The 27,405-nt window shown below is 36.5% G+C and overlaps 1 long non-coding RNA gene across 2 annotated transcripts; it reads left to right on the top strand.

The window, feature by feature from the left end:
* The first annotated feature begins 183 nt into the window (after window positions 1-183).
* Window positions 184-19,668, top strand: LOC147822796 (uncharacterized). Of its 2 annotated transcripts, XR_015445084.1 has the most exons (4): window positions 184-1,947; window positions 2,836-2,951; window positions 6,902-7,021; window positions 17,581-19,668. It is a non-coding gene; the product is annotated as an uncharacterized LOC147822796 (long non-coding RNA). The 2 variants fall into 2 exon arrangements; XR_015445085.1 differs by lacking the exon at window positions 2,836-2,951.
* Window positions 19,669-27,405: the final 7,737 nt, after the last annotated feature.

Here is a 27,405-nt window from a genome sequence, read left to right as displayed (position 1 = left end):
CTCTCAATTTGGTATGAGAATGTTACTGAACATGCTTGACAGAAAATTTAATTAGAGAAGACATATTCATTTGATTTTACTTTTTACTATTTAATTAGAGTCTACACATTTAAAAATTACATATTAATTTATAGAAGTCTCTCCAATAAAATAGATGATCTCAAAGGTTATAATATTATTTCTCTATAGTTCATTAATCAATTTTGTATTTACTACCAAATTCATTTCAGCATTCCTTTGACAGACTGATTATACACATCACTATTCCCAGGATGCTTTGAACTACCTCTATGTTCTGACAGGTTCCCTCTTTATTTAAAGACTTGAGTAAAATATTTGTTACACGGTCATTCTATATTTATATAAGAGTTATACTTTGGACAATCATACTCTAACACCAATCATACATATAATCTTTACAACATTTCCTGGCTCACTTCTTTAAATCAATCATATCTCACACTATTAACGATTGAGAATTCCAGACAGGCATAAGTGATAATTTGGATGAGAAAGAAGTACTAATTAGAAAACCTGCCTATGCAATTCAAATTATTCATGTGTGTAGACCATATGTTTTCTGGCCAGAAATGATGCCTTTTAACTGAAATATATGTTGTTTCCCCCCCTAAAGCCATATCACACTATCTTGGCAACTAAATGAAGCATGTATAGGAGATGGAAGTGGTAGGATATGAAACTGGAAATTGTTGAGCAACTAATATATGTTAAGCAGTGCTATTCATGTCCTACATTAGCTTTAAAATGATCCTGTACAGTAAGATTATGATTTTCACCTTAATGACAAGAAAATAAATTCAAAGAGGTGAACTTATTTGTCCAGAATGCATCGTATAGGTTGATCCCAAGTTTGTCAGACTCCAAAGCCATGTTCATTCTACTACTGTATCAGTGTAACCGAGAATTATATCCATGAAGTTAGCTGGAAGCTATTAGATTAATGAGAGTAATTACTAACTAACTAAAATATCACATTTTTCTTTTATAAAAATCAAATTTTGGGCAGGAATTTATAGCAGTCCCAGCATTGTGTCACCAAGAAATCAGAAAATTTGGAGTACATGGATGAAATGAATGAATAGAATGAATGAAAAAAAATGAAGTGAATAACAAAATATTTATAGAAAAATTTTAAGGCAAGAACTTATTTGTAATGACACATTTTATAGCCGATATCAACTTTTTTGTAGTAAACACCTTCCTTGGCTTCTGATGGGGCATTCCACCTCATGTCTACTTGGGTTGGGTTTAAAGGTATCAGTGTAGCATTGCTCTATGGGTCTTGAAGGGGATATGTCCTCTTTTCTGTGCCTCAGTGAATCCAGGAGTGGACACCTATGATTTTAGCTGGATCAATAAGTTACTCTTTTCTGTGATTCTGCAACTTTAGTGGATGATGTTAATCTATGAGGACAGGAGGAGGTCAGTTTCTCTGTAGTGGTCAAAGAAGCAAATGAATCAGGCTATTTATTCAGAGCAGTGTTTGCTGTGGCTCCTGCTTGGTCAGTCCTTTGGAGTTTCCTTGATGTGGCAGAGATAGCTGTCATTTTCACAGCATCTATTTCATTCTGCTCTTATTTATTTCAGTAAATTTCAAGCTGGGTACAAGGGTGATGATTGCAGTTTTAAATTTCCATCCTACCTTGCAGCTAGCCACAGGTAAATGACTAAGTTTCAGAGAGTGGGATATAAGCAGAATTGATGGCTGCAAGCACTGGGTCCTTCCTTTACCCTGACTATGTTTTATTTTTCCTTTTCCACAGGCTTAAATGAGGTTATTGTTACAATAAAGCTTTGACTTTGGGAAAAATGATATTTTATAGGATTAGCAATACAATAGAAGGAACGTGGTCCCTGATCAACTTTTTGTAAAGGTGTGACTCAGTTTGAAAGACTGGCTACTGCCTTCTGTGAGAAAGAAGTCTGGTAAGCATAATCCACAATATTTGGGTGTGTCTATTACAGAACCTTAATCTATTTTCTACCTAGTTAATGTTCTTAGATTCTTTCCATTTTCAAATGCTTAACTTACACACTTCATCAATTTTGTGCACTGCTGTTGCCTCTCAGTAAAGTCTTTGATTAAAGTATTCAAATATGATTTCTGTTGGATGCCACCAAGAACTCTGATATGATTTTGGTCATACTTTGTCTTAGAGTCATTTGAGTTTCTCCTGAAGCCTCTGCTGCAACAATCACAGTTCTTTGCTGAAGATTTTTCACATACCACTGCCAGACACTAACTTTTCTTTCAAAAGAGCCAAATTTACTAAACATGAGTTTAATAAATGTGTGGGCAGCTGTCACCAACCTGCTTCATCTAGCTCAAGGGAAGTGAAAAAGATGGCATAAACCGTCTGAAAAAGATCAGAAGAAAAGTGTGCCTTGTCCACTACTCCTCAGGAGAATTCCTGAGGTTCTAGTGTCCAGTACCTCACACTGTGCCTGATGCATATTTGTTGCCTAAGGAATGTTTGCTTAATTCTTCACTGAATCTGTCATTGCACTGTGAGTAACAGGAGGAAATAACTCCTATTGAATTTCTAATTAGGCAGCTTCTTAAAAATTATTATGGGCCAGGGATTTAGCTCAGTGGTTCTGTCACCTGCCTCGCAAGCGCAAGGTCCTGAGTTTGATCCCTGGTACAAAAAAAATTTATTTGAAAAGCCCACATGTAAATCTGGATGAGGACATAAAAGTGGAACATAATAGCATTCTTTCTGAACCTATGTTTTCCTCATTTCTTTAGTAGGGATACTCTTTAAGTGGGATACCTTCTTGCTCTTTCAGAAGTATTCCTTACTTTCTTCCTAGGAAATTGACCTGTATGGAATATATCAGTAGATTTCCTATGTGCTCAGCTTCCTGTTGGGTGCCAGTTCTCCACTGAAGAGCAATGAAGGGAGACAGAAATGAGGGACCAGAGTAAGGTTTGGTATTGGTTTGCTCTATGAGGTAGTCTTGCATAAGCATACCCCTAATTGGGAAGCACTGCTTCTTTCAAAGATTCTAACTTTTCATAACAATCTCTTTCTCACATTTGAGCAACTGCTCCCTTCACTCAGTTCTCAGGATCTATGGGTGATAACAGCTTAGACACTGTCAGTGCACTTTCCCTTGCTTCCTTTTATAATGATCATTTTATAGACAAAACTTCCTTGAGTTATTCTCTGTGTGTGTGTGTGTGTGTGTGTGTGTGTGTGTGTGTGTGTGATTTATTTCCTGTCACCCCCATGGCCAATGCTCTCTTTGTCTAGAATTTGCAACTTGACTGTTGTGGTATCTTGCCTGTAAATTAACAAGGAACCCACTATACAGTGGCTAGAAAAGGACTCGAATTTTTTTATCCTTCATATGGGCATCAGAAGAAAGGGCAGTGCAGGGCTTGTAGGCAGCTCTGCCATCTCTGCCATACAGCTTTCAAGTTGGCTTCTCTGGCCTTTACCATTTCTCAGCAACAACAGTGAAAAACAAATAGAAGGGCTCACACTCAGCCTCTTCAAATACAAGACCCCAGAATGGTGCACACATCACTTCTGCTCATAATGAAAGGGCATTGCCTTAGTCAAACCATTTAGGAAAGAAAAGCTAGGAAATACAATCTTTCTTTAGGCAGTAATGTGCAATGCTGACATTCTATTTTTATGGAGGAAAGGAAAAACTGTTATTGGGAGGAACTAATACAGGGTTAAGAGGCTGATTTAGTTCAAGAGGAGCTAGCCGGACAGTTATGATACCCCAGGAATACAAAACTGCACATGATGCTCTTAACCATCTATTAACTAATGACCTGGTGGAAAGACAGGTCTTGAGAGAGACACTTCCAATACAACAAATGGGACCAGGTAAAAGGTCAAACAAAGTGCTATAGGAGCAGAGGGGAAGGATATTTACTCTAGGTTTACAGCTCCATAAAGTCATTAAAAAGTAAGTGATTAAGCTGTGGTTTGAGGTCACCAAGTGAATCACCTGCAAATTGTTCATCCTTATGTGAAGAAGAACCTGTGATGATCTAGTTCCTGCTTGCTGATGAAAACTGACCCAAGTGGATCTTTTTGCAAGAACCTGCTATAGTTTTTGCCACAAAGCACAAGTAAAACTTTGTCACTTAATCCTGAACTTTACTGATTTAGGCTGAGTCCATGCCTAAGTCAATGGAAACCCAAAATGGCCCAGAGTAGGTTTGTCAAACTTCCTGCACCAAGAGAACTGCATAGTATGAAAACAAACAGCAACTTACTGTTCTCGCTTTGAGAAACTAAAGGGCTCTTGAGCCCAACCTGCACATAAAGCCAGCTGTGCATTGCAACACCTCTGAGGTGCTGACTACTTTTTTCAGAAATCAAGAGTGACTTTCATGCATTCAAAATATATTCCTTAAGTGTCGCTACATAACAAGACCCATGCTAGAAGGTAAAGAGTCCCTTACCCATTTATATCTTAGAAATAAATCTTAATTTGTGAAAGAAAAACTTGCCTTTTCACTTCTTTACCCTTAGAGGACCAACTTTTAACTCCTCTGCTCATGGCATGAATAGATTAGAACTGCTAGACTCAAAATGGGCTCTGATGATCCTGCGGCTCAAATAGTTTCCTACAGTAACATCACAGAAGAGGAGGGAGATGCACCAGAAACAACTCGGATTCCTTCAAACCATTCTGTTTGAGAACTTAGCCTTCCAGGGTTTTAAGGAGTGGGGGACAAAGGCAGGGACTATATGAGCCATTGAATGCTCATTTACAACTCTATTTGGCCTTCTGGGTTATGCCTTTGTTCTACTCTGTTTAGCACTTCTTTAGAAAAATACCATAGAATGGTTAATTTGTAAAGAACAGAAATTTATTTCTCATGGTTCTGGAGGCTGTCAAGTCTAGGATAAAGTACCAGCACCTTATGAGGGCTTTCTGGTCTTTTCATTCACGTAAGAAAGCAAGAGCGCAGGGTGGGGGGAGTCCAAACCTTGCTCTGTTATAACAAACACAATCCTATAATAGTGATAATAATTCATTGTGAGCCATGAGTGACCACATGGCCAAATCACCTCTTAAGGGTTCCATCTCTTCACAGTTATGTTGGCTATTAAATTTTAATATGAGCTTTGGAGAAATAAACATTCAAATCATAACAACTCTATGTTTCAAGACTGTGGGACTCTATATATTAAAATTTCAAGAGGGTCTGTAAATAGAGGCTCTGTAACAGAGGAAGCAAGAAAGATGAGGAAAGGGAGTATCTTCCTTCTGGATTGGGCTGTGTTTCCAGCAGGATTGATAAAGAGGATCACTGTGGGGGCAGGATCTTTATTGTAGGATGTATAGCATGTAAACTTGAATGAATTAAAAAAATACCTAGCAGATAAGTGTACCACAGTCCCAGGTGTGTCTGTGCTGTGCCAGTGAACTGAGGGCATAAGACCCATTCCAGACATGGGTAGAACCAACCAACAGGATTGTATCCTGGACAGAATAAAAGAGGAAAGAAGAAAGAAGTGTCCGGGTATTGGAAGAACTCCAATCTTTGGCATCCAGTCTTTGAACATTGGCCTCCAGTTTCTTCAGCCTTCCAAAGTAGACTCACACCAAGGACTGTATAGTAAGCTTCCAGGCCTTTGACCAGGGACTGGTGCTTCATCCTTGATTCCTCTTGTTCTGTGACTTCCATCTTCCTGAGCTAGGCAGCTACTGGATTATCTGTCTGTACAGAGACGGCCATTGTGGAGTCTTCCTTCCCTGATCCTGCAGATGACTACTTTGGATTCTCTTGCCTCTAAAACGTTAGCCCTACCTAATAAATCCATTTCAATGATTAAATATGTATTTTCTATTGATTCTGTTCCTTTAGTGAACCTCAACTAATACACAGGTCATGGGAAAGTGTTGGCTACTTAAACAAATGTTAATGAGTACACAATTGCATGACAACTACTATAAAATTATAGATGGCTCTCAATGAGATTTTTTTTTTATTCCTATTTTGAAACTCTTCTGGATTTTAATATGTGACAAGGAAAGAACAGATAACTGTCTTGGTACAGGAACACAATACCTGACATCCATAACTTAAAGGAGAGGGTTTTTTTGGCTCACAGTTTCAGAGTTCTCAGTCCATGATCAGCTGGCTGCAAGGCAGAAATGTCATGTGGAGGGACCTGGTGGAGGAAACCTGCCAACCCCAAGGCATCCTGAAACAGAGTGGAAGCAAGAGACCCAGAGAGAATGATAAATATCCTTCAAGGGCACACCCCCAATTCCTCACCTCCTCCAAGTGGGCCTTAACTCCTAACAGCACATTCAGCTCTGAACTCATCAATGGATTAATCCACCAATGAGTGTAGCATCCCTTTGATCCAGTCACTTCCTAAAAGCCACACTTGAGAACACATTAGACTTTTGGGAAACATTTTGGACCTAAACCATAGCAACAACATTGATGATTTATACATTAGTATGATAAAAACCCTATATTTTAGAAGTGTCAGCTCCTTCTTTGTTGGCTTACAGTCTCTTAGAGTGACTCATGGAGTTAAGTTTATATGCTTGCAATGTTAGCAATCCACATGAGAAAAGAAATAATAATTTTTTCAGCACAATTGCTATTTTATATATCACTGACATATTATAATCATGGCCTGAAAAATTGGTCTCTCTGAGAGGCCATTGGATATTTTAGTATGGGAATATAGAGAAATATGGAAGAATCCTCTGTGTTCCCAGGAAACTGCATTAAGTTTTGTCCCCTGGAAGATATATGATTGGCTACCACAGTGCTTGCTTTTTGATCATTTTTTCTGTTGTGATAACTGTTCTACATATTAATCAAATTGATTTCAAATCAAGTCAGTGAAATAAGTTTCAGATTCAATGTGCCTTCCTCCCCTAGACAGAAAGCCAGTAGGAAAATACCAAGAAGTGTGAGAAGCACACAGGAAAACTTCAAAACATGCTAAACATCATGGAGGCCTGGATGCAGAACAGAAATGTAAAATTGTGAAAGGCCCAGGTAAGCTGTTTTCTCTAGCTTGAAGCAGATGATGATAACAAGATTGTCTCCCATACATTAAAGAGAATTTAAAATTCTCCTTTATGGGTGATTGCCACTCCAATTTGAAAGGTGGCAGGGGCACTTTTCATCTCTAGCAATAAAGAATACTCAAAAAAGGATTTTTTGACATCCTTTTTGGCTACTAATTTATAGGAAGCTGCAGCTGAAGATATGGGGAAAACAAAGACAATCACAACCAGAATTAGGGAACTTCTGACTCACTTACTGCACATTTAGTGGTCCTGACACTTCTGAAAAGCAGAAGCACCAGATACCATGTCTTCACAAGACCCATGTCCAGACATAGAGGAGTTTCTAATAAAAAGAGAGAAGAGACAAATATATAAAATGCATAATAAAATCCAGGGAAAAGTGAAAAAGTCCATCACAGCCACTACAAAAAAGAAAAGTAAATCAACAATAGAATCATAATATCTAATGTAAGTTTAAGTTTATCCAGGATGTTTAAGGATATGAATGCAGGGATAGTCTTTATTAAAAGAACAGGAAATCATGGGCCTAATTCAAGTAAATGTAAAAACATAAAAATAGTTATAAAATATATGTTCATTTAAGTGAAAAAATTCAATACTGGTATAAACATTTACCTTCCTATATTTGGAAGCTATTGCTGAAAAATCAGTCAAATATAAGCAGGAGACAGTAAAGATAGATACATGAAGAGTTGGAAAGAAACAAAGTAATATCTGATTGGGGTTGTAGAAGAATGCTGGATTCAATGGAAGAGCAACAATAGTTGGCAATATAAAAACTGCACTTTCAGAAATGGAGATACAGATAGTCAGAGTTCTGAGTCATATTACTAATAAATCCACTATTGGCACATTAGAGAAACCTCTGCAATGAAGTGCTGAGTACCTAATGTCAAATTTAGCACCCCCATTCTCTAAAACAGCTATTTCATACCTTCCCTTACCTCAGGTCTCCAATTTGATAACCTCTTTCCTCACATGCAATTAGTATACTTGCTTCTTATTTCACTGAGAACATGGAATCTATTAGGAGAGGATTTCACATATGCTCATCACAATATTTCTCACCTTATCATGATACATGGCCACATATTCTGCTTTATTCTCTTTTATAGATAGTACTCCAAACAAAGTTTGATTCACCCACTCCCATTTCAAGGCATCTGTCTTGCATTTTTCCTCTGTTTTCTACACCTTCAGAATTTCCCCTTTGTGCCTGTAATCCTAGTGTTCTGGGAGACTGAGGCAGAAGGATTGCAAATTCAAGCTCAGCCTGGACAAATTAACCACTTACTCAGATCTTGTCTCAAAATAAAAAATAGGAAAAGCTCATGATGTAACTAAGTGTGAAGTCCCAGGGTATAATCTCTAGTACCAAAAAACAAAACACCTTTCTACGGAACCATTTCAATCAGAATTCAGAATTCAACATGCCGGGTTCTCTTCCTTTTAAAAAATACCACACCTCAAAACATTTAACAGCACAAGGACACCTGACTCACAGAAATAACTGAAAGACTTGCAACAACCCCTCAGAACCTTTACCAGCAGCTCTCTTTCCTCAGGTCTGCACAGTTGAGTTTCAGCTTCCTCATGTCCCCAAGGGGTCTCATCTGTTAGGTGTCCCTCCATCCCATGACTTGAAAGGGCATCTCCATCACTTCTTATCCCCTTTCCTTGTTTTTTCTTAACACTACTTAAATTTTAATTACTTATGTATTAACTTATGTTTTATCTCCCCGCACTAGAATCTAAGTTTAATAAAAACAGACATTTTTAACTGTATTTTTATTAGTCCATATTTGTCATACATATTGACCTAATTCATCATAGGGAATTTGTCCCTGTACATATTTTATCTTAATTCATTTTAACCAATTCCCCAACCCTCCTAGTTTTACTTTGTTTTGTTCTCTGTTATGGCCTCAGGACCTAGAAAGTGGAAGGCATATAGGAGGTACTTGGTAAACTTTTCTTAAATATGTAAGTAAATGCATACATAGACATGAAAGTATACGATACTAAAAGCAGAGAGATAATCTTGAGCTTGAAATACAATTTATCTAAAAATAAATTGGAAGTTGACTTTGTATAATTCATTACATATACAGAAAACAATGGAGTAAAAACTTCAAATAATGAACAGAATATTAGCCTAGAAATACATTTTTATTCACTTAAGGCCTTATGTAACACGGTGGAAAACAAAGACAATTTCAGAGATTCAGAACTAAAAATGATTATCACCCTCATACACTTAGTAAAAAAAAAGCAACAACAGACTAATTTAAAATGTGCTTCAGCCAAACAATCCATAAGGAAGTCTTTGGACATCAGAAACTAAATTAAGTACAGTTCTTGTGTTAGTAAATTAATTAATCATTAAAAGTTGTAATAATTAGTTATCACAAAAGAAATGACAACAAGAGAGCCCTCCACAGAGCTAAAGCAACAAACATCAAACCAAGGATGCTAGCACTCAATATGAGTATGAAATCATGGAGAGGCCAACGTCATATTTGGGAGGAAGATAAAAATAGTGAATGATTATAGATGGTGTGGCAGAAAATTTAATAGATAAATATGCTTTTAAGGATGACTAGTGGCAGCAATAAAGAAAAGAAATATATTCTATAGCTTTCCACTGAATAGATGAAGTAAAATGTTGAGAGAGTGTGTGGGGGAAATCTTATTAACAGACAGGGAAAACATCTTAAAGTAGAAAAGGGTAAGAAAACAAAGATAAGATAGTAGATTTAAGTAAGACACATCACCAATCACAATAAATAAAATGTTTATGTATTAAAATAAAATATGCACCACATCTTGAGTCCAAGACACCAAAGTCAGCCTGGGCAAGAAAGGGAAACTGTCTCAGAAAGAGGAAGAAAGAGAAAGAAAGAAAAGAAAGAGAGAAAGAGAGGGAGGGAGGGAGGGAGGGGAGGGGAGAGAGGGGAAAGAGAGAGAAGAAAGATAAAACCGAATGCTTTTTATACAAAACACAGGCAAAGGCTACAAAAGGACATACAGGAGATTCTGAACCGTCTGTTCTCTGCTTGTATTTACTTGAATCCCCATTTAGGGTCAGAGTTGTTTTGTTTCCTCAGAGGAGGACAAAAAGGAAGAATTATTAGCGGTAACTCACATGGTAGTTTCAGTTCTATCTAAAATATATCACTAATTAAAAGAAATATGTAACAAATATGACAAAAATTTAAAATGTAATAATGAAGGTTTTAAATTACTTGGTATCCATATTATATTTTATTCTTTTCTCTATGTTTGAAATCATTTAATTCAAAAGAGTTAAAACAAAAATTGAGCTGTCTAATGAAATAGTTCTGATAATTTAGATGTTCTCCAAAATTACTTTCTTGGTTTATCAATAGTGAATATTCAGAGAAAGGTTCAAACAGAAAAGAAAGAATATGTGATTTGAGAAAAATAAAATCTTCTTGGGTGGATGTTCTTTGAAGTCTTCTGAATTTCTGTAACTATCAATGTGCCCTTAACAATAGTGCTTTAGCCTCTCTGAGCCTTGCTTTTGGCTTTGACAAGTCTCCTAATTTCACTGAGATCATCTTCACATTCCTACTGTGACATGGAGCCATTCTGTAATAGTATTTTTTCAATGGCATTAAATAAATACTCTAAAAAGACCGAGATAGGAAAATGTTTATTCCAACTCTGGAGTCCTTGCTGCCGTGTCAAATGATCTTTGTTAATAAACTTGCTTCTGTAATCAAAGCTACTCCTCTAACAATGCATACTTTTTAATTTATTTGTTCATTTACTTTTTTTATTTAAGATTTTTTTGTGTGCTAGGGATCAAACCCAGGGCCTCGCACATGCTAAACAGTCTCTCTATCCCTGAGATACTTTCTCAAAGGAACTTATTTACATTTGTAACTTATGAACTACTTAGAGAATGGATGACATTGGATGTTACAAGTATATTTCCTCTTAAGATTGATGATGAATATGTAAAAAATATAAAAAATAATGAGAGGAATGGGTTGGCTAAGGCAATGTTGGAGTTAAGATGAGCAAATTATTTTGAGAAGATAGAATGCTAGAAACAATACTAGATACTTAATAATACGCTAAAAGTTGTAATATTTAGTAATTAGTATTGCATGGCATATTCCAGATACTGTGCTAGGAGCCTAGTTGGTGGTCATTATCTCACTGAATTTTTACAGTAATTCTTCAAGGGATGTGTTATTATTCTCACATACGGAGACTAAGCCTAAGAATGCAGGAACATAAAACCTAAGGTAGTCCTAGGGTTAGTCTCCTCATAGGGCTTTCAATATCATATACCTTGAAGAACTGTTGTGAAAATTAAAGGAGATAATTCTGAGTCTTGGATGTTCAGAGTAGGGCTGGTATGCTGTGCTCTATTGAGCTTTCATCCTTTCCCAGAACAGTGAGGCCTCTCTAGTATCATTAGAGGATATTTTGGTTGGTATGGGAACACATATTAGTGTCATCTGATGTCCCCTTACATGATATCCATCAAAAGTATCATCCACTTCTCCCATATGAAACCTAATGTTTGAATAACAGGTCTTCATTTGGAATAGACACTATGATAAGGAAGTGGAACATATTCCAACCATAGGGTTTTTCATTTATAAATATCGTTAAAAATGTCAAGAAATGTTATATAAATCTATTTTCTTCCTTTACTGAAATATTAAAAATTTGTAATGTATGAAGGTCAACTTTTTACCCTAAATAAATCATCATGTATTACATGATGCAAAGAATGAGAGCTCACCTTTTTCTCCTATAATTAAATTTGAACTACGATTTCATAAACTTCAGAATGTATTTGTAATACATAAGTTGATGTATGCTTTCAGTATATAGCTTAGATTTTGTATGGATTAAAAATAAATTAGCGTAATTTAAAATAATTTTTTAAATTACTTTAATATAATATTTAATATCATTCATCTTATATGAACACAGTTTATTGTTTTCTGGCAGACTCTATTTGGTCTATTTTAAATGTGTAACAGAAAGCATGATTGGTCAACAAATAATTTTTTAAAATGACATCACATCAGATTTGAGCCCTGTAACAAAAGATATTTTAATATGCATGATGAAATTATAGCATTAAGAATAAAAATGTTTTATTACCTCCTATTTAGAATTTCATTTTCCTTTTTAATGCCCAATCAGATGCGTTTTAATTTTTTTTCTTTTAGTCAGGAAATTAGCGAGAGGAGTCTCTGTTTCACAGAGGCTCTATCCGATTAATTTCAGATGTAGCTAATCTTTATTCTAGGGGTTGAAAAGTTTATTTTCATCATTTTTGTGTTTTTAAAAAATACTAAAATACTAGAAACACTTTGTTTTCCTAGATAAGAATTCCAGTTATTTGAACACAGACGTGATGAAGATTATCTTGAAGCACTTCTGCAAAATTGCAAAATGACTTCCCTTTTAATAGTTTTCATTAACTTGTCTTTGCATATTCATTTTCTTCATACCTGTTTTGCCCAATGGTCTATATCTGGAACAAACAGATGACTTTGAGCAAAAATAATTTATAAGTGCATAAAAGTCCAAGCCTTCTTTGTAGCTGCTTTGAACAAGCTAATTTCAGGCACAGGAGTGGGACTTCCAAAGCTTTGGGGGTAGCCACTCTGAAGTGTAAGAGCTTCCAGACATGGGACCTGTGGCAGTGCCTTTGTTTGGTGAGTGGGTGGTATTTGTGATAAGTATATTAATGAATAAAAAGCACTTAAAGTAGCATCAATATGTAACAGTTTTTTCAATAAATATGAATGGCTACTATGTGCCAGATAGCTTTGGGGATTTTTTGAAAGGACCAGATACATATCTCCTATGTCACGCCTTCAATATAATGGTTACATCTAGGAGGACAGGATTATAACTGGGACCTGCATAAATTACTGCAGTAATACGAGGTTTTGTAATGAGGAACCAGGTGTGATCAGAGTCCCTATCTAGGTGACTTTAGGTAAATAACCTAACCAATTCATTCTGCGATTCCTCTTTGGTAACATGGGTATATCAATCTTGGAATGTGCTGTAAGAATTATCGATTGTGTTGACAGTGTTTATCATAATTGCCTGCTGTAGTGTTGATGCTGAAATATAAAAACACAAGTTATTATGTTCCTACTGCAACCTGTACTGGGGCTGCTGCTAATATCAAAAATTCCCAATCCCTCCTCACCCACAGTTCCAAAATCTTCCAGTTTTTGGAAAGGATTTTTTTTTCTTAAATGATTTGAAGCAAATCTGACAGAACTGATGTGAGGTTATTTATAGGGCTTGTTTGTCCTACCTACTGTACATATGTATTACAAGCCTACAGAGATAGCAATGTGTTTATTTCATGGAGTTTTACCCCAGTTTTTGTGCCTATGTGTATGCTAGAATAGGCAACATTTATTTTTAAAAGTGCAAAACAAAAACAAACACCAAAAGCAAACAAAACCCCCCTGAATTCTAAACTTAGCTCCACAGATTCTTGAAAAGGAGCTATGGGATAGCTGTGCTATACCAAGGCTACTGTCCAGGTTTTCTATCACTCAGTAATGAATGTTTCAGGTAGGATGGGTTGTCCCTGGATGGCAGAATAATTCCTTATAAACCGACAAGGCATGTTGCCTTAGCCATAGATAACAATTATTTCTCCAGAATTGCATTTCTTGAGTAAGATTTTATTCTCCATTGATTTCATTTGCAATTTTGCATGCTGTGGTTGCGAGTAAACATTAAAAAACAATCTTCACATGTTGTCTTCTGTTCATGTTTTGTTTACTATGACAGATTCCTTATTTTCCAAAGTGTTTTGTGAGATAGGCATTTCCTTTATAGTCAGTACATCAACACTAGTAGAAATGTACTAGAATGGTAGGAAGCCAAGAAAGATACAAAGAGAAAAATCTCAGAGAATAGCAGTCGTGAACTTTATATTTAGGCTGAAATTGGTGATGTACATGATTGCTCCATTTTTGTAGCTTCAGGCTAACTTGTTTCACCTTGGAGGGGAAAAATACATACACTTTCGTCATGAAGCCTCATCCTCATTCTTTATTGTCCTAGAAATAGTTACAACTAACATAAGTTATAGGCAAGAGTCATAAATAGAAAGGGAACAAGAACCAGGACTGTAGTTCCTAGATAGCGAGAGCTGGAAGTTTCTTTCTTTTTTGATATTTTTTCCCTTAGAATTTCTTATTCAGTGACAGAAGCAGTGACTGAACCAATGAATCAATGTTCCTTGGTTCAGTAAAAGAACTGGGGAATACCCTGCTGTTTAGTAAATATTTTTAAAGCAGAATTTCAGGGGAAATGTAAGTGAGATAACCAATGATTTGGTGGGAAAATTCAGGGCTTGATAAGAAGCCCAACAAAAGAGGCTGTCCTTGTTATTGGGAAGATGGGACAAGGTGATTATCACAGAAGTCAAGCAGAATTAGATAATGTACAGTACAGAATGAGAGGTGCTTGAAAAGGCTCTATGTGATCTATAGAATACAAGGAACCCCAGTGCAGAAAACCATGATAAAATAGAAAAGACATTGCTTAACGTTATAATAGATAACTTTTCACACCAAGTATTCTGCCTTGTATGAAAGTTAATGTTGGACACTTGGCCAAATAATGAATGACCCAATATAGAAAATTTTCTTACTAATTTTGCAGAGTTTCGATCATTTCACTGTGAATAGCAATTTTAGGAAATTAAGTTATATTCTTCCCAACAAATGCTATGCAAGTGAATTTAGAAACTTGTCTAATACCTACAAAGAGTGTTTGTTATTATACAACATGCTTTATTCTAATCAATTCCATAGTAAATTTGAAGAACTTCAACGTATGTGTAAAACTCATACATTAGTTGCAAGGGTTATCTACTTAATTAAACTCTTGCAATTTGATTCAAAGTAGAATTTTACTCAACTATTAGCAATGAAAGTTGAATTTCCCTAGAATCGTCTCTCTAAATTTGAAATACATGTTTCAACAGTGCTGTTAAGAGAATCTGCATGGAAAGCAATGTGCTCTGAGAACAACTTCAGGGTAAACTGTAAAATATTTTAGAAAATAAAAGTTACATTGGAGGGCCTTTCTAAATTGTTCTCTTAAAATATAGCAATAAAATTATTTTCCTTTGGAAATTGATGTCTTGTCTCTCTGTCCATGGGATGATATTATCTACCCTAGGCAGAAAATGTGCTTGAATTGTACCTGGTATTAGTTTAAGTGATTGTCTTTGATCTAGTAAAGCAGAGAGTCAATAGCTTCACAGAAAGTTTGAGAAAGAAAACATTTAAGCCCTATTTCCTTTCTTTGTGACTACCGTTCTGGAGTCACAATTTTGATACAATTTAGAAACATGACTAAGTGCAATTTAAGAACTATCTCCTAGTGTTGGCTAAGTGTGTTCGTCCATGCATTCAAATTTCCTGTACTTACCTAAAGAAGTAATTTCCATTCAGAGATCTATATACCCTCAAAGTCTATTGAGAGAAATTTAAAACAGGATTAAGATAGGGAACTAGAGAACTAGTCTTAGTATCAACTCTTTTCTTCCAATATGCGACAGAGGGTTTTAGTAGACTTTATTTCCTGTTTTTTCTTTCATTATAAAAATTGTGTTTGGTATTATTTATTGGCTAATAGAAGACCAATTGTGTTACCTATTTTTGAAGTAAAATTCTCAAAATCTTGGGCTTCGTGGCATAAGATTTATACTTAGTAAAAGATGAAAATTCAGGGAGCTACTATGGTAAAATAAAACATTGTTAAACACCCCAGCTTTGAATCTTAGACTCAATTCCTCATCTGTGGCTCTGACCACTACTCCTAAGGCAATCTATTTCTGTCCTAGAATTTTGGCCTTCTAGTCTCTCCAGAAAAAAAGTGTTTTGGTCGCATTTCTTTCTTGGCCAGTAGAGTTTAAAGAGGTTCTACACAGCTAAAGGAGTTCATAGCATATCCTGCCAGCTTGTGAAATAAGTATACTTTCTGTTAGGGAACAGATAACACTCTTAGGAGATGATGGAAGTGTTCAAACAAAGAACCACTTATAGGGCTATGAGCAGGGCAAGGAAACCAATTAAGTATGGGAAAGTGACAAAGTTTACCTTGTACCTGAAAGGGCAAGGACATGGGGTACTCATGACCACCCAACTTGAACCGTGGCACTTAATAGTGGCCACACAATGGGAGTGTTGATATATGAAACCACTGCTTAGAGATTACCTCCCCTACCAAGCCTTAGTCCCTACCCTACTGAGCCATAGCCTCCTCCTCTCTCATGTTGTCTCCCACTGGTACAATCAAATTGGAAATGAGTAGAAGTTTTCTTTGGTGATGAAGCTTGCAGAGCTCAGCTCAGGAGCATGGTGCTGGTGATGCAAATAAGGAGCACTATTCACAACCTCTGTGTGACACTGGGGGAAAGGAAGACACAAAGCACCAAGGTAACACCAAGGACCACTTTGGCAAAACACACAGTCATGAACCTAAGTCCAAAAGTGATTAGAATGTAGGGACCCTGGCTATGAAGAAGTATAGAGTAACTTGCAAGAATTTATCTCAATTGCATGTTCATTTTAAGCATGCATAGCCATCTTTCACATTCAGAATCCACTTCTTTTAAATAGGCCTGAAAAAAAAATATATAAAATAAAAATTTTAAATAATAAATGTTATATTTTTATTTGCAGCACTTTTCAAAAATTTAGTTCTTTCATTGATACATTTTAGGTATACAATTCATTTACATTTATCATTGGGTGTTTGTACCTGTACATGATATATCTTGGTTCTTATTTTTTTTCCCCATTACCTGTGCAGACTGGTGCAACCACTGTGGAAGTCAGTATGGAGATACCTCAAAGAACTAGGACTAGAGGTCCCATTTGACCCAGCTATTCTCCTGCTGGGGATCTTCCCAAAAGAATTAAAAGAATCATACCACAGTGATATATGCACACCCATGTTCATAGCGGCACAGTTTGTAATAGCTAAAGCTTGGAAGCAGCCCAAGTGCCCATCAACTGGAAACTGGATAAAGAAAATGTGGTTTTTTTTCATAAAATGGAGTACTACTCAGCCATAAAGAGTGAAAAACTAGAGTCATTTATAGCTAAATGGGTGCATATTGAGGCCATACTCTTAAGTGAAATAAATAGGACACACGTGTAAATACTGAATAGATTCTCTAGTGTGAGAAACTGATAGTGTAAACAAGGGTTAAAATGATTAAAATGAATAATTGATAATTTGAAATAAGAAAAAAGGTCCAAAGACAAAGGAGTGAAGGGAGGGGAAGGGGAAAGGAAAAGAGGGAAAGGAAAAACTATAAGAAAAGAAAAAAAATGGAAGTGAAGGGCGTGCAGCACTTTTTATATATCCAATTCATTCTATCTCAGGTATGATGGTACAGTATTCGCTATTAATACTCTAGCTCAAATGATTTAAATATATTTGGATTTTTTTCTGATACTCTGGTTTTTCCTACAGAAATTCACTCTTACAGTTTGAATTTTAAGAAAGTAACACTTAAAAAATTCAAGAATCAAACTTTCAACATAATACCTATGAGAAAGTCTTCTTTAAAACATAACATTGGCTGGGAAATGATTTCAAAGGCAAAGGTTATACCTGAAGTCAAACAACGCAAGCATGTCATACATGTGAGTATTCTCCAACTCTATCATTTCTGTAAGGAAAGTGTCAGACCCTGAATAATATTTTCTTTGGGTACCCCATTAGACTGTTATACCTCTTTCTACAAGAACCCGAAAATATCACTTGCAAATTAGTTGGCAATATCTTTTCTTCTGTACTTTTTCTTCTGTATTTAAAGAAATGCTTATGAGGATGTTCCTCTTGTGTAAATAAAATGGAGGTACACATGCTAAGCTATTTTATCACTTTAAAGTAAACATAAAATCTCACAAATTATTGTGCATATTTTCTGCATTTCAAACCCATAAATTAGTCTCATGCTGTTGATAGGGCAGTATAAATTGTTTATGATGTAGTAAATGGAAGATACTACATATTTAAGAAAACATTGTAACACATTCTAGACTTACCTCATTAAGTACAGAGTCCTTTCCTTCTCACATAGCATAAAATTATAGAATTTTAAAGCTAGAGGGAGCTTTAGATCACTAAGTCCACGTTGTGTTTTTTTGTCTGACCTATTTTATTGAATCTCAACAATTTTATCTTTGTTGCATTTTGTGACTCTTTAAGGAAAGATTACTCCTGTCTATGTCACTTAGCTTTATTCTTCAGTGCATGGTATCCACACTGGTGATCTTTGGGTCGGGGAAATCTCAATTTCAAACACTTAGAGCAGTCAGCCAGGGAACACTATGAGTAAACCTGGCTAGGTGGTATTGGGGGAACGCTTCAAAAACACTGCAATCCATTCTAAAGAGGGAGTAGCCAGAGGTCAGTGCCAGATGATGAGAGAAAGGAAACCCTCCGGCTCCAATGCTGCTTGGTTTTCTTTCTCAAGAGCAGGCCCCATTTCTTAAAGCTTTCCATCATCTTTCTTTCTTCTTCTTTTTTTTTTTTTTTTTTTTTGTACTGAGGGATCGAACTTGGGACCTTGCACTTGGGAGGCAGGCGGCAGCACCACTGAGCTAAATCCCTGGCCCTACATCCTCTTTCAGTAACACCAACCTGAGGACCATGCACATAGCACATAGACTTGAGAAGACATATATCCATGTCCTACCATTCTACTAAAGGTTCATGTCCATCTCACAGTGTGAAATGATCTCCAAAAAGGCCCCAAATCTTAACTCCCAATGTGGCTCCAAAGTCCAAATCCAAAGTCTCCTCTGAGATTCAAGGCAAACTGAACTATGAGACCCTATAAAAAGCAAAAGGAACAAGTTACATATTTCCAAGATAGAGTGGCACCTAGAAAGCATTCTCATTCCGAAGAGAGGCATAGGAAAATAGCAAGGAAAAATCAGAGTAAAACAATATTGAAATCCACTGAGAAAAACAGTAAATTCTGTAGTTTCATTTTTGCATTTGAGGCACACTGTGGGGTGGGTCTGGACTCCCACAGAGTTGGGCAGCCTTGCTCATATATCCTCATTGGTTCCAACACACACAGCCTCTGTACTGGGCCATGCTGGTACACAACCCACAGCTTCTCTCAAAAGGCATTGTAGTCTTGCCCTATCTTAGGGTTTCCATTGCAACATCAGCTTCTAGCTCAACCCTATGTACCACTTTACTAGGGAACATTTGAGAGTATTTGATTTTGCCACACTTGCTGCCTCTCAGGCTTTTCTTTGAGATCTTGGAGGGAGTCTTTATGACCTCATAACTCTTGCCTTCTACATGCCTATAAAAATAAGCATTATGTAGATGACACCAACGTCTGCCACTGGTATGAGTTCTACTTGGGTTCTACAAAGCTATAGCTGCAGGAACCTCAGAGTGCCTTGGAAAGTGAAGGGAATCTGCCCTGGGAGGTCTCGGAAACAAATCTGTATTTTACACTTTTGAGAATATCATGAGTGAGGGATTGCCAGTTTCTAAGATATCTGAGTACATGTTTTCTATTGTCCTAGTGAAAAGTATTTGGCATCTTTTTAATAGAACGATGCTGTACACCTTTCTTGACTGTACATGAAAACATGCTCCATTACTCATCAAGCTGCAAATCTTGCAAATTTCACAATGAGTTCTCCATTGCTCTCTAACACTACTCTAACCTTAAACAAAGCCGTAGCCCCAGCATAGCCTTAAACCAAGCCCTAACCATAAACACAAGCCTAATCCTAACTTAAACCTAAGCCTAAACCTAAACCTAACCCTAAAACTATGGCTAAACTATGACTAACTTTATTTATTTATTTTTCTTAAATTCTTTTATTGGTACATTTTAGGTAAACAATCCATTTACATTTATCGTTGGGTGCTTGTACCTGTACATGATGTATCTTGGTTCTTATTTTTTCCCCATTACCTGTGTGCCATTCACCCCCTCTACCCTTCCCTATTTACATAGACTTCATTTCCATTTTTTTTCTTTTCTTATATTTTTTCCTTTCCCTCCTTTCCTTTCCCCTTCCCCTCCCACTTCCCCTTACCCTTTGGAATTTTTCTTCCTATTTCAAATTATCAATTATTCGTTTTAATCATTTTAACCCTTATTTACACTTTCAGTTTCTCACACTAGAGAAACTATTAGGTATTTGCACATGGGTGTCTTATTTATTTCACTTAAGAGTATGGCCTCAATATGCATATATTTAGCTATAAATGTCTCTAGTTTATCATTTTTTTGGCTGAGTAGTACTCCATTTTATAAAAAAACCACATCTTTATCCAGTTTCCAGTTGATGGGCACTTGGGCTGTTTCCAAGTTTTAGCTATTACAAACTGTGCCGCTAGAAACAGGTGCACATATATCACTGTGGTATGATTCTTTTAATTCTTTTGGGAAGATCCCCAGCAGGAGAATAGCTGGGTCAAATGGGACCTCTAGTCCTAGTTCTTTAAGGTATCTCCATATTGATTTCCACAGTGGTTGTGTGAGTCTGCACTCCCACCATCAATGGAGAAGGGTTCCTTTCTCCCCACACCCCAAACAGCACTTATTATTGGTTAATTTTTTGATAGCAGCCATTGTTTCTGGGGTGAGGTGGAATCTCAGTGTTGTTTTCATCTGCATCTCTTGAATGACCAGTGATGTTGACCATTTTTTCATATATTTATTTGCTGCTTTTACTTCTTTGTCTGAGGAATGTCTGTTCATTTCAGATGCCCATTTTGGAATAGGGTCTTTGAATTTGGGGGGGGTCTGATTCTTTTCAGTTCTTTATATATTCTAAATAGTAGTTTTTGTCTGAGGTACAGCTGCTAAAATTTTTTCCCCAGATTGTAGGTTGTTTTTTTTTGCTCTGTTGGTGGTTTCTCTTTCAGTGCAGAAGCTTTTTAATAAGATGAGATCCCAGCTGTTGATTCTTTGTGCTAGTTCCCATGCTACTGACGTTTTGTTCATAAAGTCTTTTCCTATGCCAATATCTTCAAGAGTTCTACTTATCTTCCAGCAAGTTTAGTGTTTTTGTTTTAATATTTAGATCTTTAATCCACTTTGATCTTAATTTAGTGCATGGTGATAGGTATGGGTCTACTTTCAATCTTTGGCAGGTTGAAATCCAGTTTTTCCAACACCATTTATTAAATCTGCTATCTTTCCTTCAATGATGGTGGTTGGCTCTTTTGTCAAAGATGAGGTGGCTGAGTATGTCTGGAGTTGTTTCTGCATCTTCTAATCTATTCCATTGATCCTCGGGTCTGTTTCTTTGCAAGTACCATGTTGCTTTTATCACAGTAGTTTTGTGTATAGTTTCAATTGGGGATTGTGGTACTCCAGCCATGTTTCAGCTGGCTAGAACTGCTTTTGCTATTCTAGGTTTCTTCTGGTTCCAAATGAATTTTTGGATTGTTTTGTCTAGTTCTGTGAAGTATATTGTTGGAATTTCAATCAGCATTGCATTAAATCCATATAGTAGTTTTGGAAGTCTGGCCATCTTCTTCATTTAAGATTGGCAATTCATATGTATCTAGGAATCTGTCCATTTCTTCTGTGTTTTCCATTTTATTAGAGTACAGTTTCTCGAAGTAGGTATTGATGATCCTCTGGATTTCTCCTGGGTCTGTTGTGAGTTCACCTTTTTTGTTCTTAATTGCATGGATTTGAGCCATTTCTTTCCTTTTTTTGATAAGGTTGGGTAAAGGTTTATCAAGTTATTTATTCTTTCAAAACACTAACTCTTTGATTCATTAATTTTTGTATCATTCTCTTAGTCTCCATTGCATTGATTTCTCCACTGATCTTTATAATTTCCTCTCTTCTTTGAGCTTTGGGTTATTTACATATATATATATTTATTTGAGTTCTCTCTGTTTTCCTAATATTGACATTCACTGCTATGAATTTACCACTTAGAACTGCTTTCATTGTGTTCCATAGATTTTTGTATATTGTACTGGCATTATCATTTACTTGTAGAAACTGTCTAATTTCTTCTTTAATTTCCTCTGTGACCCATTGGTTGTTCAGGAGGGGGTTATTCAGATTCCACGTGTTTGTGGGGTTTTGTGGTTTCTTATGCTATTGATCTCCAATTTTATTGCACTATGGTCTGATAAAATACAGGGGGTAACTTCAATTCTTTTACATTTACTTAGACATGTCGTATGAGCCAGGATGTGGTCTATTTTGGAGAGTGACCCATGTGCATCTGAAAAGAATGTGTATTCTTATTTTGTGGGTGGAATACTCTGTAAACATCTATTAAGTCCATTTGTTCAATAGCTTGTTTGAGTTCTAGAGTTTTGTTGTAAATTTTTTGTCTAGATGATCTGTCTATTTGTGATAGTGGGGTATTGAGGTCCCCCACTACAATTTTATTAGTGCTTATTTGGCTTTTTATGTCCATTAATATTTATTTTGTATAGTTGGGGGCATTTGTATTTGATGCATATATATTTATGATTGTCATCTCTTCCTCTTTCATTGTTCCCTTCACAAGGATGAAGTAATCATCTTTGTCTCTCTTAATCAGTTTTGGTTTGAAGTCTACTTTGTCTGCAAACAAGATTGCTACACCTGCTTTTTCCTGGTTCCTGTGGCATGGAAAACTGTTTTCCATCCTTTTACTTTCAGCCTATAAATTTCTTTTTGAGTTAGGTGTTTTTCTTGTATACAGCATATTGTTGGATTTTGCTTCTTAATCCATTCTCCCAGTCTCTTTCTTTTGATAGGTGATTTGAGGCCATTAATATTGATGGTTATAATTGATAGATATTGACTCATCCTTGTCATGATGTTTTACTTTTGTTGGTTCTTTTATTTTTAATTTTTCCCCCTTTCCCTTTAGTTTCTTATCTTGCCTGTTGGCTGCCCTCTGATGGGCCTCATGGAGTTGTGACCTTCATTGTCTTTTTCTAGGATATTGCGTAGAATTGTTTAGAGTGCTGGTTTGGTGTTTGTGAAATTTCTCAGGTGTTCTTTGTCATGGAAGTATCTAATTTCCCCATCAATTCTGAAAGTTTATTTTGAACAATACAACAGTCTAGGCTGGAAGTTATTTTCTTTTAGGGCTTGAAATACTTCACTCCAGGCTTGCATTGACTTGAGGGTTTGTGTTGTGAAGTCTGCTGTGATTCTGATGGGCTTTCTTTTGTAGGTGATTTGTTTCTTTTCTCTTACTGTTTGTAGGATTTTGTTCTTCTGATGAGTTTCTGGGATCTTTACTATTATATGTCTAGGTGTACATTTTTTAATTGTGGCTAGTTGGAATCCTATTTGCCTCACTTATCCATATGTCCAATTCTCTACCTCTGTCTGAGAAGTTTTCAACTATTACTTCTTTTTTCAGTATTTTATGTCAATTGTACTTTCTTTTGTTTTTTCATAGACTCCTATCAGTCTTATGTATTCTTTGCATCACCTAGCAGCTGCTGGATTGATTTTTCATGGTCCCTTACTATTTTTAAGAAATCTCTGTTTTCATGGTTCTTAACCACAATCCTGTCTTCTATATCTGATATTTTATCTTCAGATTCCCTTAATCTACTGTGGATACTTTCAATGGAATTTTTAAACTCCTGAGTATCTGTTTGAATCTGTTTCATGGATTCCATTTCTTTCTCATGTTGGATGATCATGATTTCCATTTCTTTCTCATGCTGGGTATTCATGGCTTGTAGCATATTTCTGAGCTCATCTTTTTTTTAAATCAGTTTCTGTTCTAGAGCCTCTAATGATGTCTTTCACTCTGCTCACCATCTCTGTAGTTATCTGGGAGATTATTTCTGCTTTGAATTTTTCTACAGCCTCATTCATCTCTTGTTTTACTTCCTGTGGTATCAGTTCAGGGTATCCAGATGGTTGATTATCAGGCTTTTCCACCTCGTTTCCCCCAGAATTTACCTTTGGTGGGGTGGAAGTCTGAATTTGTGCCTTGCTTAAATGAGTTTTCATTTTGTTTTTGCTACTGTTCTTGGTTTAATTCTTAGGTTGATACTTTGAAATTGTTTATTGTACGTATTTTTGTTGTTTGTAATTAGAACCCTTATTGAATGTTTGCTTCTCAGAGGTGTCTTACAGACATAGCTTGTCTTTAGATTTTGAGTCTCTAATGATTCTGAGGCTATCTCATTTTTGTTATACCAGGAAGGACCACTAACTAGATCAATCACAATACCTTAGCCCAAGTGATACAATCAGCAACACCATAGCATCAAGTACATCTTAGAAAATGACAATTTGTGGTAGTTATTAATCTATCACCTTTAACTGTGTGAATTAAATCAAAACCAGGGACCCACCCAACATATGTTTATAGTGAATAAACTCTGCAATGTAGCAAATATACCCTTCAGGATAGGGAGTTAGAAGTAGTTGGGGAGGGAGGGTTAGATAGGTAGAACAATAAGGGAAGGTTACCAGTGAGGCCAGACACAGGCTAGTGAAGGAAAAAGAGAAAAAAAGAAAAATAAAGAAAAAATCCAAATTAGGGCCATAATAGGAACAAAAAGGGAGATGAAGAATAATGTGGGATAGCAAGAGAGTGAGTGTGAGAGGGAGAGAAAGGAAAGAGAAAATAAAGAAAAAAAAAAAGAAGAGAAATAAAATTTTGAAAAGAGTAGGAAAAAAATTAAAATAAGAGCATAAAAACCCTAATAATAATAATTTTGGAAATAAAAAAAATGAAAATGAAGGGCCTCCTTCAGGGTATGTCTCTTCTGTCATAATAGTCAATGTGGGCAGCAGTGTGCAGATATAAGTCAGTGGGTCTCAGCAAGCCAGTTGCAGACCCGTGGGATTCAGGCAGATTTCTGGTGGCAAGTCCCATGTTGAGTTCCTTGTCCTCCTGTAGGGTTGAACTGTGCAAGGCTGTACTGCAGGTTCCGACTGCCCTTCCCCTGAAGATAGTCCACGTTCTGATGGGAGGTGATGATGCCTCCAACTTACTCAGTACAGTGGTCTGGTATCCCCTGTGTCTTTATAGTTTGGAACCAGGTAGTGGTACAGCCAAGAGGCCAGAGGTGTGGGGGGGGAGTGGGGGGTGTCCTGTAGGTGCTGCGCCACTAAGTGGATCACTGCTGTGGGTGTGGTCAGTGGCGAGGGGTCCTCACCTTCTGGCTGGTTCCCGCCTGTGTGCTTGGCATGGGCTGGATCTATGACTAACTTTAAACCAAACCTTAACCCTAACTATAACTGTAACTGTAACTAACCCTAACCTTAACCCTAACCATAGTCCTAGCTCTAGTCCTAAAAATAACTTTAAGCTGAGCTCTAAACTACCACAAACCCAAACAATAACCCTAACCCTAAATTAAAACTAATTCTAACTTAAACATAAAAATAAACCAAACAGTAACTCTAAACCTAACAAAAAACCCCTAACACTAAACCTAGCCTTAGCTCGATACATAGCCCTAAACCAACACAAACTATAACATTAACTCTAAATCTAATCCTAAACCTAATCCTAACCTTAATCTACCCCTAAACCTAAAAGTAATGCATAACCCTAAGCCTAACCATGAGTTTAAGTCTAATGTTAACCCCAAACCCATCCCTAACTCTAGCCCTAGCACTAATGCAAACCCTAACTCTAACGTTTCCCTACCCCTAACTCTAAGTCTAACTCCAAACATAACATTAAAAATAGCCCTAGCTGTAGTCCTTAGCCAAACCATAAACATAGGCCAAACCTAAACCATATCCTCAAAGCCTAACTCTAACTGCAAACCAAACCAGAAACTAAACTTAAACGTAAACATAATCCTAACCCTAACCCTATCCTAAAGTAACCCTAAGGTAAATTTAAGTCAAAACTTAACCTGAAACTTAGACCCACATATAAACCTATCTAACAATAACTAACTGAAACCTAAACCTTAGATGTAGCCTTAGCACTAATACTAGTCTTAATCCTAACCCAAACCCTAATGCTAAACCTAAATGCTGACCCTAATGCAAACCACAATTCTAAGCCAAGTACTAAGGTAACAGTATCCCTAAAACTAACCCTAGTCATAGCCCTAGCCCTAGTCTTAGTCTTAACTCTAAACCTAATCCCTAACCTGAGCCTTACACACAACCCTAACTTGAGCTCAAACTGAGCTCTAACCCTAGCCCTAAATCCAAACCTAACCCTAACATTAATGGTAAGCCTAATCTAACTGCAAGCCTAAACCTAACTTTAACCCAATCCTAAATTAGCCCTAACCCTAATCCTAACCTTAGCCTTATCCCTAACTCTAAACCTAACCCTAACCTTAATATTACTCCTCATTCTATCCATAGCACTAACCTTAAACTTACCCATAACCCTAAGCCCAACTCTAACCCTAACCCTCAACCCTAACTCTAACCACAACCCAGATGCTAACCTTAACCTAACCTGAATCTTAATCCTATGATTACATAGCCCGAACCCTAGCCCTAGCCTTAAATCTAACCTAACTGTAATCCTAACCCTAAAACTGAATCTAGTCCTACCCTTGATCCTAATCCTAATCCTAACACTAACCTTAACCCTAATCCTAACACTAACCTTAACCCTGATTCTCACTCTGACCGCTAAACCCAACTGTAATACTAACTTAACCTGAACCCTAAACCTAAACCTAATATAAACACTAAGCCTAACCCTATTCTGTAACCCTAACTCTTAACAAAACTCTAACCCTAGCTCTTAACCAAACTCTAACCTTAAACCCAACCCTAAGCAAAGAGATAGAGGAAGAGACAAGGACTTTATAGTCTTCTTGTAGGATACAGCCCCAATGGCTAAAAGCTCTCACTAGGCCTGATCTGATGTCTTAAAAATTTTCAATACAGTACCTCTCAGTAGAGTCAAGATGAGAACCAAGCACTAAACATATAAGCTTTGTCTATTTTATCCTGTACATCTTCTACATTATTCCACACAGACTGACTCCAGGTAAAATGAGTTTGTACCAGGTAATTTTGACCATGAAAATCTTTGTCCTGATGTTTTGGAGACTACAGAAATGTGAGTGGAAATGGAATCACCATAACCCCTCAGAGATTATCTGTCAATTATATTTTCTAAAAAAAAATCCTGACACACCTCAGTTCTCTCCCTACTACAAAATAGATACCCAATAAGTATTTACTGTAATTAGTAGTAGTATTGCTAGTTTTTAGAGTCACTAAGTTAGTCTGTTACTATTATTCCTTGCCTGAAGTATTGCAATAAACTAATAAATTATATTTTGTATCCAGACTTGCATTTTAAATTCCCCAGTTTATTTCTGCAC

This window comes from Heterocephalus glaber, unplaced genomic scaffold (genome assembly GCF_053883595.1).
Source record: "Heterocephalus glaber isolate CG9 unplaced genomic scaffold, H.glaber_assembly_v1.0 deba00001608, whole genome shotgun sequence".
Taxonomy (NCBI): Eukaryota; Metazoa; Chordata; class Mammalia; order Rodentia; family Bathyergidae; genus Heterocephalus; species Heterocephalus glaber.
This window is presented reverse-complemented; position numbering and strand designations above follow the sequence as displayed.